This window comes from Phalacrocorax carbo, chromosome 7 (genome assembly GCF_963921805.1).
Source record: "Phalacrocorax carbo chromosome 7, bPhaCar2.1, whole genome shotgun sequence".
NCBI lineage: Eukaryota > Metazoa > Chordata > Aves > Suliformes > Phalacrocoracidae > Phalacrocorax > Phalacrocorax carbo.
The window spans coordinates 52,246,530-52,261,981 of record NC_087519.1 but is presented as its reverse complement, the minus strand read 5'-3'; the positions used below and the strand labels follow the sequence as shown (position 1 = coordinate 52,261,981).

Genomic DNA, 15,452 nt, shown 5'->3' with positions numbered 1-15,452 from the left:
CTATTTCAACACTGTTTTAATTCTTGGTACGCCATTAAAGATGTATGGCAAGATCTCTGACTTGCAATCAGATCCAATACTAAATACTGGAAGATTCTCCTTCCTTTGTACCGTCGCTACTTTATTTACTAGAAGGCTGAAAGTTCGGGATAGAGCCAATATTTCTTACGAAACGTCAACCTTGGGTTCACAATTGCCACATCTGTAAGCTCTGAAATCAGAGACCCTGAGCAAACAGGACAAGAAAATGTTATCACCGCTATCAAGTTCTCCAACCATGGCATGACAGAGAAATTATTGAATCCTTTTAATTTTCATAAGGTGTCCCAAAACTCAGGTTTTTTTTAACAGACAAAATAAATACTACAAAACTCCAGCCTTGCTACTGAAAGTGACCAGCCCATACCTACAGATGATGATATATTCTCCTATTTTATCATTTCAAAGTTAAGTTCAAAGGCCTAAAGATATGATAGATTAAGGCCGGAAAAGAAGCAAGGCCCTCCAAGGATCCCTCCATCTCAGAGTCAGGAAAATTTGGCCAACTAGAAAAGAATCAAATGTTAAGGAAACTACAATTAAAAGTTTGTGTGGAGGAATAACACTATTAAAACAACCCAACCTATCTCCTCCTTCCAATTTCTGACATCTAAAACTTCCAGAAAGCATCTAGTCATAGGACTTCTTACATCGTCTTAAATTACAGGTAGAGAAGCATATATTTATATTACAAGAAAAATCAATGCATGCAATTCAAATCTCAGCAGCACAGGCAGTTTGAGGGATACACTGCTCTTGCTAGTGCCAGGTTGCAGCTGGGAATCAAGAGGGGATTCCAGTGTTACTCCTGTAGCACCTGACAGATCCACTCTGCATCTTTGGTCCTCAGCAAAGGACTGGAATCATAGAACTGTTAAGGCTGGAAAAGACCCTTAGGCTCATCGAGTCCAACCGCTAACCTGTCACTCCCAAGTCCACCAGTAAACTATATCCTCAAGCACCACGTCTACCCCTCTTTTAAATATCTCCAGGGATGGAGACTCAACCGCTTCCCCGGGCAGCCTGTTCCACTGTTTGACAGCCCTTTTGGTGAAGAAGTTTTTCCTAATGTCCAACCTAAACCTCCCCTGACGCAGCTTGAGGCCGTTCCCTCTCGCCCTGTCACTGGTGACCTGGGAGCAGAGACCAGCCCCCCCCTCACTCCAGCCCCTCTCAGGCAGCTGCAGAGAGCGAGAAGGGCTCCCCTCAGCCCCCTCTTCTCCAGGCTAAACCCCCCCAGCCCCCTCAGCCGCCCCCCAGCACACTTGTGCTCCAGACCCTGCCCCAGCCCCGCTGCCCTTCTCTGGACACGCTCCAGCCCCTCCAGGCCCTTCTTGTCCCGAGGGGCCCAAACCTGAGCCCAGCACTCGAGGTGGGGCCTCCCCAGGGCCGAGCACAGGGGCCCCATCCCTGCCCGGCCCCTGCTGGCCACACCAGTGCTGACACAAGCCCGGGGGCTGGTGGCCTCCTTGGCCACCCGGGCACTGCTGGCTCATGCCCAGCCGGCTGTCAGCCAGCACCCCCAGGGCCTTCTCCGCCGGGCACTTCCCAGCTCCTCTGCCCCAGGCCTGGGGCGCTGCCTGGGGTTGGTGTGACCCAAGGGCAGGACCCGGCACTTGGCCTTGTTGAATCTCATACCGTTGGCTCCGGCCCATCGATGCAGCCTGTCCAGGTCCCTCTGCAGATCCTTCCCGCCCTCGAGCAGATCGACACTCCTGTCCAACTTGGTGTCATCTGCAAACTTACTGAGGGTGCCCTCGATCCCCTCATCCAGATCATCAGAAGATATTGAACACGACCAGCCCCAACACTGAGCCCTGGGGAACCCCACTCGTGACCAGAAAGAAGGAAGAGCCAGTACAAGTCACTGCATGGAGAGAAAGAGGGAACCTGTGGTGGCATAATGCTTTGTCTTTGAGATGAGAACTCCAGGAGTTTGCCTTTAAATATTCAGAGAAAAATAACTAAATATCAACCACTTGAATTAAAGGACAAAGCTGGCTGTTCTGAATTGAAAGAGAAGGCCAAAGAAACAGGGTTTAGTTACAAAGTCCCCTAAGACCAAGCAGCTGAACGCTGTGTCCTTTTTGGGTGGAGGAAGCTGTTACCTACCTTCCCCACTCCTAATGGGACTCCCCGGGGGGCTCTTTTATACCAATTTCAAAAGGTCAGTCAGTGTCTCCAAGTGCTTCTTGTCAGTGTTAAACCCATGGTCTAGCCTTTGATACCGAGATAAAGGAAATATTTGCTGGTTTAGAGCACCACAACCTGAGAATAAGGCCCACTGCAGTATTTCAAAGCAGCAAGTGCAGCAGCAAGATCGGGGTGTGTAACGCAAGATGACCAAGGGAGGGTAATATTCTAAAGGAGAACAAAATAACTTGGAATGATACACTCAGGGATACATTTCACTTCCAGCCCACTCCAAAATGCACTGAAGTTGGCAGAATTTCTGCCAATTTTAACTACTTTTGGAACATGGCCTTTATGCCCTCTGAAATTCCATCTAGAAGGTAGTGTCAGTTTATCAGGTTTAGTGGGCACACACACCACATTTTATCGTTAAGGTTATCTCCTTTAAGGAGGAGGAAGGTTCATACACTCAGCATATTCAGACATGAGAAATAAAGCAAATGAGAGTAAAGGCAGATTTCCCAGTGATAGAACAAAGACAACAGGTTCATCTTCAGAATGGTTTCTATTTTCATCCATAGCAAAAAAAAAAAAGTCAGATACTATATATTACTCTTTTACTTGTATTCTCATCAAGATTCATTCCAGTTGTGAAAATAAGGTACATCTCTCTATATATAAATAGATTCAATCATAAAAAAATAGCAAAAAGTCAATTTCCAGACTTTACAACTATTTTCATCTAATAATTTGCCGTATTTCACAACTGCTAGGTTATAAACCTCACCAAAATAAGGTTTATTACAGCACAACTACAGATAATTGTCTGCCAGCATTTTTATTAAATTCCTTATATCAGCAGAGTTCATAAATTGGTAATTAAAAAATTCCAACAGAAACGTACCCTACTGAGTGCCCAGGCTGTTTTTAAGTAAGGTTGAGTCCAAAAACTAGACCATACCTCTCCATCTTGCCCCAGCAAACAGCCAGCCAAATTTTAAAAATTAAAACAGTGCTCGGCTCATTGGCAAAGGCCGAGCTGCCATTTTACACATGCTCACCGCCGCAAAAATCTTCAGCCGTGATCCTCTAGTTTCGCCCCGCACCGGGACACGCAGAGCTCGGGGGCTCCAGCAGCAGCTGCGGGGCTCTGTGGGCGAGAATGACTTTGGGCGCTCGGCAGGTTTAAAACCTCCTCCTGCATCCAGAGGACCACAGAGGGCTTGTGAGCCCAGGAAACGGTGATTCAGCCTCAGCGCTGACAAAGACCACGGAGACAGTTTTCGATACATTTTTATAAAGCAAAACGTCTTGTGGTGTAGAGACGCACAGAGTAGTAATCAATGAGCTTGTTCAGGCACGTTACATATACCACAGGAACTCAGAGCCGTGCGCTAATGAAACCAGACTGCGCTCAAGCCACCTTATCCTGAATTACGTTAGCCATTTCTGCCCAGCCCCAAATTGTGCTGCCTCATCTAATCCTTCAGAAGACACCGCGTTGAAGTCATCCCATGTTTTCGCAAAGGGGATGGGCAGGGAGAAGAGCCTCCTCTTCTTCCCTGCTTTCATGATGACCAGTGAAGCACCCCTCCAGAAGCAGCCCCAATACAGGGGGGGGTCACCCTCCTCTTCCTCGCGACTTAGGATTGGGGCGCTCGATGCCCAGTTCAATAGGAGAGATGATTTGTGATTCCCACCCGAACCCGCCCGCAGTTTCGTGGCTAGGACGCACCATGGATGCGGGACCTACATCTCAGATCACCTTCCCCCTGCCCAGACAGGCGCTCTGGACTGCTGAGCTTCAGCCCTTTGGCATCTTGTGGTTTTCACCCTCCTTGGGCAGCCCCGGCCAGGGGATATCCACCTGGTGAACTGCAGCGCTAGCGGCCTACCATCTGTCCAAGGTTAGAGGAAAAATAGGAGCTGACTCATTTTGAACAGTTCAGCCACACTGAGTTTTGCTGACTTCCTATTGGTCAGCATATTTATTATGCCAGATATAAATAAAACATTAATCATTTTACTCAAAATAGCCTGCAATTCTACTTCCTGAGCAAATTCAAATAAGTTCTCTCCCCAATGGCTTTTTCTTTTTTTTATTATTAAAGAACCGACATGAGGAAAAGCCATGACTAAGTAGGCCTTTACGGGGTGAGGGGGAATAGCCAAGAGATGATACAGACAGCTAAACTTACAGGAGTGCTATAAGCCAAATTTTGCAGTATTGCTGCTGTTGCATTATTTTAGTGCTCCAATTAACTTCTCATGTTGTCAAATGCAAAATCAGATCGCTAATAACCGGCTCGCACTATGAGCACTCACACACAATACCGATAGCAACACAATTACACAAATTTCCGTTAGCCTATGCTATCAATTAAATACTCTCAAAGCTGAAGGAAAACATACTTGTTTTACAGCAGCGATTATGAATGTCTGTAGCACAGGAGACAAGTACTGCGCATGGTGTCAAACAGCAATAACTAATTCTGAAATCTCCTTTGCTTGGTTTCTAATTAAACCCATTGCACCACTGCAACGTAGGTTCACACTTCGCCGCTGCCAGCTTCAACTATGTCACCAGAAAGTACCAATAAAGGCCATATTGATTTAAGAGCACACATTGCTAAAAATCAATGTTCCAATAGGTGGAAGAGAGGTGACATCAGAATTGCAAAGTCCTGCTTAGTTCAGCACCCAAACCAAAATTTCCATCTTAAACCATTCCACAAAAGAGACTTATAAATGGGAGCAAAGATGAAACAGGGCAGAACATGCAGCTCGGTTAATAATGCAAACCCAACATTCTTGTTCACGCCGGAAGGGGGGTGGGGGGGGAATCTAACACCTGTACCCATTTTATTTTGAAATAACACTTTTAACAAAATATAGATGTATCATCTTGCCCCATTGAAAGGCCATGGAGAGTTGAATTATTATCCCAAACTCAGAGCTTGACTCCCCACTGGTTCTCCACCGGGTAAGTCGTGAGTAGTCCCAGTGGACATGAAAGCTACCATAGCGTTGGTGGAGAACAGGTCAGACACAACTCGTAGCAGTACCACGATTTAAGACTCTTGCTGATACTACGTTTGTGAAAAGATCCAGAAAGCTCTGATTGCCTATTATGCATTATTAAGAAACAGATCAATACAGAAGTCTCCAGGGACCGCTAACATGCACTGCACGCGTGATTTAACCTTCTGCAGGCACACCGAGCGAGCAGGGAGAGCTGGCATCCTGCAGTCCCATGGTCAGGGTCTCTGCTGCGTGGTCCAGCACGAGCCCTGACTGAAGGTCCTCCCTTGGGTAGTGCACGCATGGCATATCTCCTCCTCTACCTCACCTTCTTCCTCCCTCCCTCTTGGGTTTTTTTGTCTACTGAAGTTCCAGCCTTGGCTTTTTCTAATGGGATCATAAACTATCTCTTTTTCACCCGGTTGCCTGTTTTCCAGAGATTTCTAAGACTGTGCTCACACTCACGACCACATCCTGCAGGAACGGCTCCGCGGCTGCCACATCTGCACAAAGCTTTCCCACCTCAGGAGGATACACTGCAAATTTGCTGATTTAAACGCAGCACCTTCCAGGCAGCGTATGCCTCTGCCTCGCCCCATCGTTCCTTGGAAGCTACCTAATGCATGAGAATGGAGCCATACACAAGTGCGCCGAAGTTTGCCTCAAAAAGACTCTGTTTCAGCTTTCAGTGCCCAATAAACACTTGACAACAGATGAGCAGCTGTGGCTCCAGCTCCCCGTGCCAGGCACAGCTATCTCGCTGCTCACTTGTGCCCCTCCAGCTACGCCCGCTTCCATTGCGTTTCCTGCTAAGCCCTTTGGGGCTGAGGCTGGGCTGGGAGATGGGGTTGTTTGTGTGCAGCAACCAGCTGCAAAAGATGCCAGAGTCCAGGTGAAGCCTCTAAACATTACTTCAAATACCAAAACTAACCAGTTATTTCCACATGGTTTTCAGCTGAGGGCTTGATTTTAAGGATCAGAGAACAGGAACAGTTCCTTTTTGAAAGATAAGTAGTAAATATTAGGCACTCCAGATGCTCAATAATTTTCCTCACAAGATAGGAATATTGCTTAAAATTCCCCTCTCCACCAAATAGTATTATTTTTCTTGAAAATATGAAATTAAAGCTAATTTCTGAACAGTGGCATATGTCACATAAATACATGTACCAGCACCCCCCTGTGAGCCTCACACAGGGCTAGCAGAGCTGGGCAGATCTCTTATTTACAGTAAGCACAGTTAATAACTTACAATAATCGCGTTTAGCATCAGGCTCAGAATGCACTGCTCCCACACTGGTCAACACGGCAATAAAAATTGATACCATTGAAATTTGTTTCGAGGTTCAAATACAGAAAACCTCGCCAGCAGACATACAAAAATCAGAACATCGTTACGAATAAGAGCATTCTGCATATGACTGAATTAATTATCTGAAAATCACCCGCTTGGAAGAAAAACTGTCTCCAGTTTTGGTGACTGGCTGTTCATTTCCAACACAGAAATACCTTTATTCACTGTGGAAAAGGAGGATACCTGATTCTTTCCATCTTTTGAAGGGTAAAAATAAGTACGGGGAGAAAAGACAAAACATCACTCATTTAAAACTGGTCTTTGGGCCTTAAAATGTTTTCAATTGCCTCACCAATACAACTCCCACGTGGTTCTCCTTCTGCCCAAAGTTAAGTGATCCTTACTATTAAACCATACATTACAGAAAGGAGTTTGTTACGAGTTCCCCCCTCCGTCCTCTTAGAGTTATTCTTCCAGACGCAGAAGAATGTGCGTTATAAACAGTTACGCTCATAATTGTACCAGAAAAATAATAAAAATGGCAAAGCAATGCTGCAGGCTCTGAGCACTGGACACTGAAAGAACTGGCAACAAGACAGGACAGAAAACAGTGGAAAAAAATCCGTTGTTTTCACATCGCTTACGTGGCTCACAGTCATACTAGACAGCACTGGCTAGACGATGGACTGCCCAGCGTACCACCGCGTGGCCTCTGGTTCCGCACACCTCTGACTGCCAGATTTTTATTCTGTGGGTTAAAATTCTAAATTTCCCAATCCAAAAGCAGACATTTCTCTAGGTTTCTGAAAGGTGATTTCATGAATTCACCGCTAACAAATATGAAATCTTACCACAGCGTGCCTACTTTTAGGAAATGGAGTTCGTAACGCAGCAAAAGGAGACTGGGACGAGAAGGGTTAGGGGGAAGAGGCAGAGAAAACACGGAGAGGCCAAAGAAAAGAGCAGAAATGGACACAGAGAGCAGCCAGACGCTGGTCAACATCATTTTCCAAAAGCCTTATTGTAGAACTTAACATACTCCAAATGACAAATTTCTTTTCCTCATCCAGGAGCACGTGTGAGCCACGCTAACAATCTGTGCATCCCTCATCCTTATCTAATGCTGACATGACAAACTACTAGTGATCCTGCTCTTCCAAAGACAACAAGATGGGTCTGCTTACAGATCTGTAGCTTCCAGGCACACTGCTAGATGCTGGTCACCTCTGTGGGCGCTACTAGGATTCTGCATCGCACACCTGATTAGAATTATTCAGCCCGGTAGGAAATTGAACCACAACAAAAAAGTGTTAATATTGCAAAGTCAAGGCCCGAACAGCTATGCATTTCAAACACAGATATATTTAATATATTTTTTGTTATTTCATTCATGCACCATTCGGTGTCCTAAACTGACGTCACTGGGAATAAAACAGAAGCTGCTGTTGCCTTGTTCTCTATTTACCTTGTCAGTACTCTCTGGTGAGAAAGAGGAGACAGGAAATCTGATCCAACGGGAGAGCAGTTGAATGAAAGCCTGAAGAGAGCATACTGAACCAGAAGAAAAAAGTATGCCATCTTACACTTAACATACGTATATAGTACAAAAGCTGAATCAATATCAAAGGTGGATTAAGCGTTTCTGACTTGAGTAGCTGATATTTGAAACTTCAAATGGAAATATTCCTCTGTTTTGAAACTCTTGGGTTTTAAAGTATTGGAGGAGGAAGGGGAGCGTGGGTGAGGACATGGAGGAGGAAGAACACTGTGAAGGACAGTAGGAAACAAAAGCAGCTTGAAAGTTGAAATCCACTAGGGAGGAGGACTGCCAAGTACAGCAATCAGTCCCACAGAAAAAGTCCTCAACTGAAAACACTCATGCTACAGGTACAGACTCTGCACCTGAATGTTGCGTTTAATACGATACAGTAAAACAGCATCACTAACACATGCTCGCGTATGACGTACAGTAATACAGCAATACAGCACCATCTTACAATTCTAAATTCATACATGACACTTTCATACAAAGTTACTACTGTAAACAGTGCAATTTATTGCTTGCCTTCCACACTTTGAAACTGCTGATGCTGTTTAACCAACTTCTGTCCCTTAAAATATTATTCAATTTCTCCATAAAATATTTATACTAAGCTTCTAGCCCAGGTTTCTTCTCACGGTCCTATTAAGCTCTCACGAAGAGCTGAGTCAACATGTCACGAGCTCAACCTTTTAAACTCAGTGTTTCTTCCCAGTTAAATAAAAATGGAAGAGAACTGGAAGACGTGGTCACACTTTTCATTAATGAAAACGTAACTGCAATTAGAGAATGACAAAAGTAGTAACACGTATGCATCAGAGAGTTCTTCTAAAAACCCTGTTCATCTCCTCAACTAAATTAAGCTCCAGCAATGGAAGGTATTACTCCAGCATGCTGTTATCCCATCCATCTCCTACTCTTCCACACCTTTCTGTGCCAAACGAGATCATTCTACTACAGCCATCACCTGCTGAATAACCGATTGTTTTGACATTAAATGCTCACGCACAGCAGCACCCATCAAATCATCTCTGCAACCACGAAACGTGAGCTTGGAGTCGCCGGGCTGCCAAAACTTCCACAAAAGTCAACGGCAGCTGGACTTACACGAAGTGTGCTCTTTGTGGTTTTAATCCGGCACCAGAATTTCACGGTCTTCAAGAAACGGTCTCTGAAATTCCTCTTTAGGAGCTTAGTTCCCTTGAAGGGAAGTATATACAAGGGCTTGCATGATTGAGATCACTTGAACATAATCTCATGTTTTTACCGACATTTGGCTATCCTCACCTCCAGGCAAAACAGTAATGAAATTTATATGTAAATTATTCAGTAGGTAAAGAAACTGGGCAGAAACCCCAGCTGCAATACGAGAAATATTTAGAGGATTACAGGTATCTTAGCTATTTATTAAATTATAATTCCTGGATGTTAGGCTAATCATAAAGATTAGAACAGTCTTGCTGATTTTTTCAAGAGGAGACAACTGAGGTGTATTTGATTTTACGCTTCTTGAATTTATACATACACTTGTGATAGAACTGCCGCAACGCTGAGCAGAGGAATGCAGCTTTGCCGCTCAGGCCGCCCAGGAGCACCCCCATCAGGGCAAAGTCTGGGTTGTTTTGCATATTTTTTTTTTTTCCTCTTGATTATTGCACAAGTAGAATGACTAAACTTCTGAGACTCCGCCTCAATTAATCAGCACCTTAGCTGTCACAAGCAGCACAAATCGTGCAGTTACTAAAATCGGGTAAAGATGCTTCAGAATGAAACCCCCTCTTCCTTTACCACCTGGTATAACCTCTGAACATAAGTACCTCGCTGTAAATCACGTAGTTGGTGTGAGTCAAATAGCACCTTATTCCACAGAAGTCCCGTGTGCTGCTCAAGTGCTGCGCATCATTCACTGTACCGAACACAACTTCAAAATATATACGACCGCACCCACCACATCCAGAGCTCTGCCGTTGTATCCCACTGTAAACCCTCCCAAAATATGTGATGTGATGAAAGAAAAAAAAAAAGTATTAGAAAAAACAACAGCCTTAGATAAAATTTGTCAAAATGTAGAACTGGTGGAGTGTTCAATAAAATGGCTTACCACAAGAGAGCATACTTGCATATATAAACTGCTCAACAGTTAGGCAATTCCAGCAGTTCGGGGGTTTTTTAATTAAAAGACGTGGCTGACCTGCATATCATCATTGAAACCAAGGACTTTATCAAAGTGAAAAGCCCAACTAGCATCAGTGCTCTCTGGATGTATAGGCTAACATATCCCTCATCAGCTCAATAAAAACCCAAGGGTGCCTCTGCTCTCCAGAACTGCAAAACTAATAAACAATTTCATTTAATTTGAAACAGACTACGCTGAAATCCAGTTTACCTCAGAGTAACAGCGGATTGCATGCTTTTCTCCAGGGCACGTGGGGAAAACTAAGTATAAAAAAGCCAATGCATGGAAAAGCACACTGAATAGACTCACATTTACACACAGAGGAGGGAAGAGTGCCGTATTTATCAAATGTTAAAATCATATGCTGCTAAACCTCTTATGAAATGCATTGAAAACACGTTTCCATAATATCCTTTGAAGTAACTTTCTGAGCTGAATTGAAGTGGTACCCAAAAAGTTGTTGTTAGTATTTTTAAGAAGTTATGATAAAATAAGGTGCCCTGGCTTCCTCTGCTAACCAGTATTTTATTCTGGTTGTTTCCATCACCACCAAATGGACTATCCAACGGGGAAAAAACCTACAAACTGGGAAAAAACTTCAGCATTTTGCAGGGGAACCTTTCATCACTGGAAAGAAAATGCCTGTCCAATTACAATGCTATTTCTATTGCTGCGCTTCCATTACAGTGCTCTTACTATATAACACAATAGTTAAAGCATCTGCTCCGCATTAGTTCAGCCAAATATATTTTTGATGCATCCTTAATCGTTACGTAAATCAAAACCCACACATTATTTTTCCTTCCATAGGAGAAAAAAGAAGGTGAAAAAGCCTATTAAAATATAACCCTAGAGACCATCGCACTGTATGGCAGGAAAGCACCCAAATGTTATAGTGACAGGTAAGCAGAAACAGAATAGCAACTATGGATTAGGTGCACTCTGCAACTTTTAGTCAGAGAGACTTACAGTGAAATAAGTGGTACCAATAGTGTTTTCCTCTACAGCTTAGACCCAGCTCCTGCAGCCCTTGAAATTGTACTAAGAACTCACAACGTTTTGCTAATACCGCCCAACAGGGAAGTGACATTTCAGAATCTGGCCCTGAATGCAATTCTCGTTAGATACTCTTAAGTACCTGAGTTAACGCTGGTAAGTCAGGATCAGGACAAGCAGCCAGGACGCTGGTGCCAGGATCAACTGGAGAAACGAGGCTCGACTCTACGAAGAAAAGTAGGATTTTGACAAGTGACTGAAAGCGAGGTCTCTCTTCCTATTGCTCATTAAAAGCAACCAACCACAGGGCATATAGGCTGTTTCAGGATAGATGCTCTCATGTATGTGATTTAGAGTAAGGGAAGGAGAAGAGATGGCAAATCGTTGCTCTGCAACAACCAAGCTGGATCTGCCCAACGCAAGAACGTTTTTTGAAGAGTAAACCTCATTCTGGGTCACTCCCATAGCATTTCTGTTGATGTGTCCTCAAAGGCTTTGGGTCTCCTTAAAACACAAAAACCCAACCATCACCAAATCCAGAAGACAGTTTCACTGAACAGTTTTGACCAGCTCTAATTAAGATATATGCAACTCTTGGAGTCGCATGCCAGTCTGGTGCTTATTTGAAAAGCTTAAGTATTTAATAGATACCTTCACTTTTAATTACCATAAATGTCAAGAGCTTCCTGTAGGGTAAGAAGAGCTCCCCAAATGTTTCAATGATTTTTGAGCTTTATCTGAAGTGGTTAACTTTAGGATTTTGTAATGAAAGCAACCCTACCGCATTTCAAAAAACTAATAACCTTCATGCCTACGCGTTCTCACCCTAAAACATATCCAAGGACTTCACTGAATAATAGTGCCTCTTCTTGCACTTGACATTTATTAGTCATGATTTTAAAGTGAGGAGTATTTAATTACAAATAAAGGATCCCTGCCTTTGATAACCCTCAAGGAACTGCTAAGCATGAAATAAAATATGATGCTGGAGCCTCCCCTTTGACTTTGCCATGTATGTTTCTTTCTTTTCATAATTCTAATAAAATAGGCTGATTGTCAAAGTCTAATTTAAGACTTAATGAAGCAGTAAAGGTTGGGGTGATGAAAAAGAAGCTGGAACAATAACAGTAAAAACATAGTCATAGACTATGACGATCCAAGAAAAATTTTCTGGCCAATTAGATTTGATTGTGTTAAACAATGACAAACTACAGAAGTAATTAGAAATCACATACAGTGTGAGCAAGTGACTAAACGCTGGTGCTGGTTAACTTCATTTTATGCTTCCCGAAGACTGCCATATCCTTCTACCACATGCGTTTTAAACAAGAATCCAATTTAATCGTCAGAATTGTACTTTTGCCTCCCATTTAATTGTGGCCAAATTGTTTCCTGATTTTCATCTTCCCGCTGGCTCTGCTATTACAAACCACTATGAATATTAAAAGGATGTTATGGAAAACTTGTTCACATGTAGTCCAAGGTTGACAGTGACAGAAGAAATTAATAAGAAATCTCAGTGACTGAAGTTAGGCACATGCTTTTGTAATAAACATATATGCTTATTTTGTGTGTGTATATAGATCTATATAGTTAAAGCAAAACAGTCATGGCACCGTTAAGGTCCATAGAGATCCACCCCCAAAACTGAATCACACAACCAACACTTTCACACGCCACGTTAGCTGGCCCAAACAGCAGCAGAGCAGAACTGCTCTGCCAGTTCCAAACAGCTGAAAGCCCAGTTGTTTTTGCATTTAAAATACACCAAAAGGAAGTCTGAATCCACGAAAACACTCCCATCGTGCAAACACACAAACAAGCGCTTTATGCCAGTGTTCAAGACTGAGGGTTATCACAATGGCTCAGCTCTACGCTGTGGCGTCCTCCTTGACGTGAAATTAAACACAGACAGCCTTAAGATTTCATAAGCATCTTTGTATTCACAAAAAAGGCATAATACCATAGCAGCCAACGCACTGAAAACTGTGGAGACAGAACAATACTTAATATAGATGCTCACAGCCAATTTCATTAGTTCCCCAAAATAATACATACAAATAAAATAATAAATATATACAAATCTGACCGGTAGCACCATAAACAAATCCACATTACTACTGCGTTTTAAATCAGTACCCCAATCTTGATGTGTCTGTGAAAATAAAGCGGCGGGAGAAGGGAGAATTTTCAGAAGGCACAAACAGGAGTTTGCAGTTTTATGGACTTTCTTACATTTTAACCTTCTCCTCCAGGTGATGCAACACTCATGAGAGTTCTTCCCAGCTCACCCACTCAAGTTTTCAGACAATTAATTACCAGGAAAAATTAATGCACAGAAGGTCCTTCAACATCATTTCCACCGGCGTATTGCTGAATGCAAACAGCGTGAATCTATCTGTACCGCCGCATACAATTAAAAACCAAACGTTATAGATTTTTTGCGAGTACCTAGCAAGTCATGTGTCAAGCTGTCTAACAGAAAACCTGTTTTCAGCCATGATTGCCACGGTCAAGGTGTAATAACGAGTGCCCGTACAAGACCGATCTTGTTCTGCTGACAGTGCAGGACAGGCGGTAACGTCCCAAGGTTAGATCATTCTCTGCTTCAATTTGACTCTTTCAAATTTGAATTCAGAGAAAATTCTTTCTGTGGCAAGAGCTACAGCAGGCTCATTTTGAGTTTTCAAGCTCAAATTTCTTAGAAATAGAAAAAAAAAAATTTAGAATTGTCTTGTCACACAAAGTACAATCATCATGTGTAAAGTGACCCAGTCAAGCTCACTCATCGTGCAGCAAGGCAAGTAGGAACAAAAAAAAAGCAGGACTAAAGCTAGACTGCTCTTCTACAGCACCTTTGAGCAGCGTGCGATCCTTCAAACCCTGACACGGATGCAGTAATTACAGTTCAACTTAAACATAGTCCCTTTTACTCCGCTCTCACCTTTAAGCAAATTTCTGTTTAACTGAGAGCCAGGTTCATCTTTAATCCCTCCCTTCCACACAATGCTCCAAGATAAGAGGATTTATCTGAGGGTAGCAAAGACACATTACCTTTAGCGTTTGCTCAGAGCAACCTCTCCAAGGTTTTCTCTTCTCACCTTTCTGGTTCTAAATTGTACATTCATCCCTAAAAGGACTGCATTCATCCTGTCTTGTGAGTCATTATTTTGGATAAGACTGGACTAAACTAAAGATGGGAGATGATTCCCTTTGCACAAACCAATTTCAATATTCAGAGTAAAATCTGAAAAGGATGAAGGAATAACATGAATGTATTCAATCCAAAATATGGCTAGCCACTACAGCAAACCTACGGCTAAACACCATGGCAAAGGGTCTTTCCATGTCACTACTAAGACAACCATGCTAAATACTGTCACTTATTAAACCAGAGTTAGTTGCTTGGCGTTGTGTACGAGTGCTAGACACTGGCTGCAAGATCACAGCTCCCATCTCAAAGCGGGGCTGGCTGCTGCACACACTGAACTCACCTGGGTTCATAAGCACTACTCTGACAAGGAGCAGAATCAAATTGTTGGCAAAAAATCTAATAGTGACATTGAGTTTCCCTGAAGATCACAGAGTTATCATCTTTCCTAGGCCTCCTCCCCTTCAGCCTTTCCCCGTGAAGCTGGCAGGGTTCAGATAAGGGTTCTGGGCATCTTGTTTGCCAAAACGTATATTCTTTTGACCACAGGGGACAGTGAGCATGGTTTTAGTAAGTTCCCTTAAAATGCTAGTAGTAGAACTGATTTTTGTTTGTTTCATTCTAGCAATATTTGCTCAATTTAACCAAGTTATAATACTATGCTGTAAAAGGAACAAGACTGGAATCACCAGGTACCAGCCAAATTAGAGTCAATAAACCTTGTCGCAGTTCTAAGAGAGAATCTTTGACTTTTGTCAGCCCAAAATACCAACACTTACATCTACTCAGATGGATTGCCTAGGGAACAGCAGAAAAAGCAAGGGAAAAGAGCTAGCCTGGTTTACAGCATCAACGAGCAACATCTGCACCGTGGCACCACCTTAAAACTTACAAGAATTATAGACATAGAAGCAAAGGTCTCACACCCCAAAAACAAGAAAGTGATTTGTTTCACTCAATTTCATACCGATGGCATGGGAATGACTGCTTAGTAGAGATGGCAGGGAGATGCAAGAACATGAACGTGGAGAGCAGCACCTCGAGCAGTGCTGCTTTTCATAGGTAACTGACAAATCACCCTGGTTGGCTGATGGAGCTTGGA

General features: G+C 43.1%; 1 protein-coding gene across 6 annotated transcripts in view; it reads right to left on the bottom strand.

Annotated features, from left to right (window-relative positions):
* The window catches only part of NAALADL2 (N-acetylated alpha-linked acidic dipeptidase like 2), a 502,547-nt gene that overhangs the window by 408,872 nt on the left and 78,223 nt on the right, over positions 1-15,452 (bottom strand). Inside the window, exon 1 of one of the 6 annotated variants that reach the window (XM_064458023.1) lies at positions 11,342-11,361. The exons of the other annotated variants lie outside the window; for them this stretch is intronic. The gene's annotated coding sequence lies outside the window, so the exon portion shown is untranslated. Of the gene's footprint in view, positions 1-11,341; positions 11,362-15,452 lie in introns of those variants that run through there. 6 annotated transcript variants of the gene reach the window in all.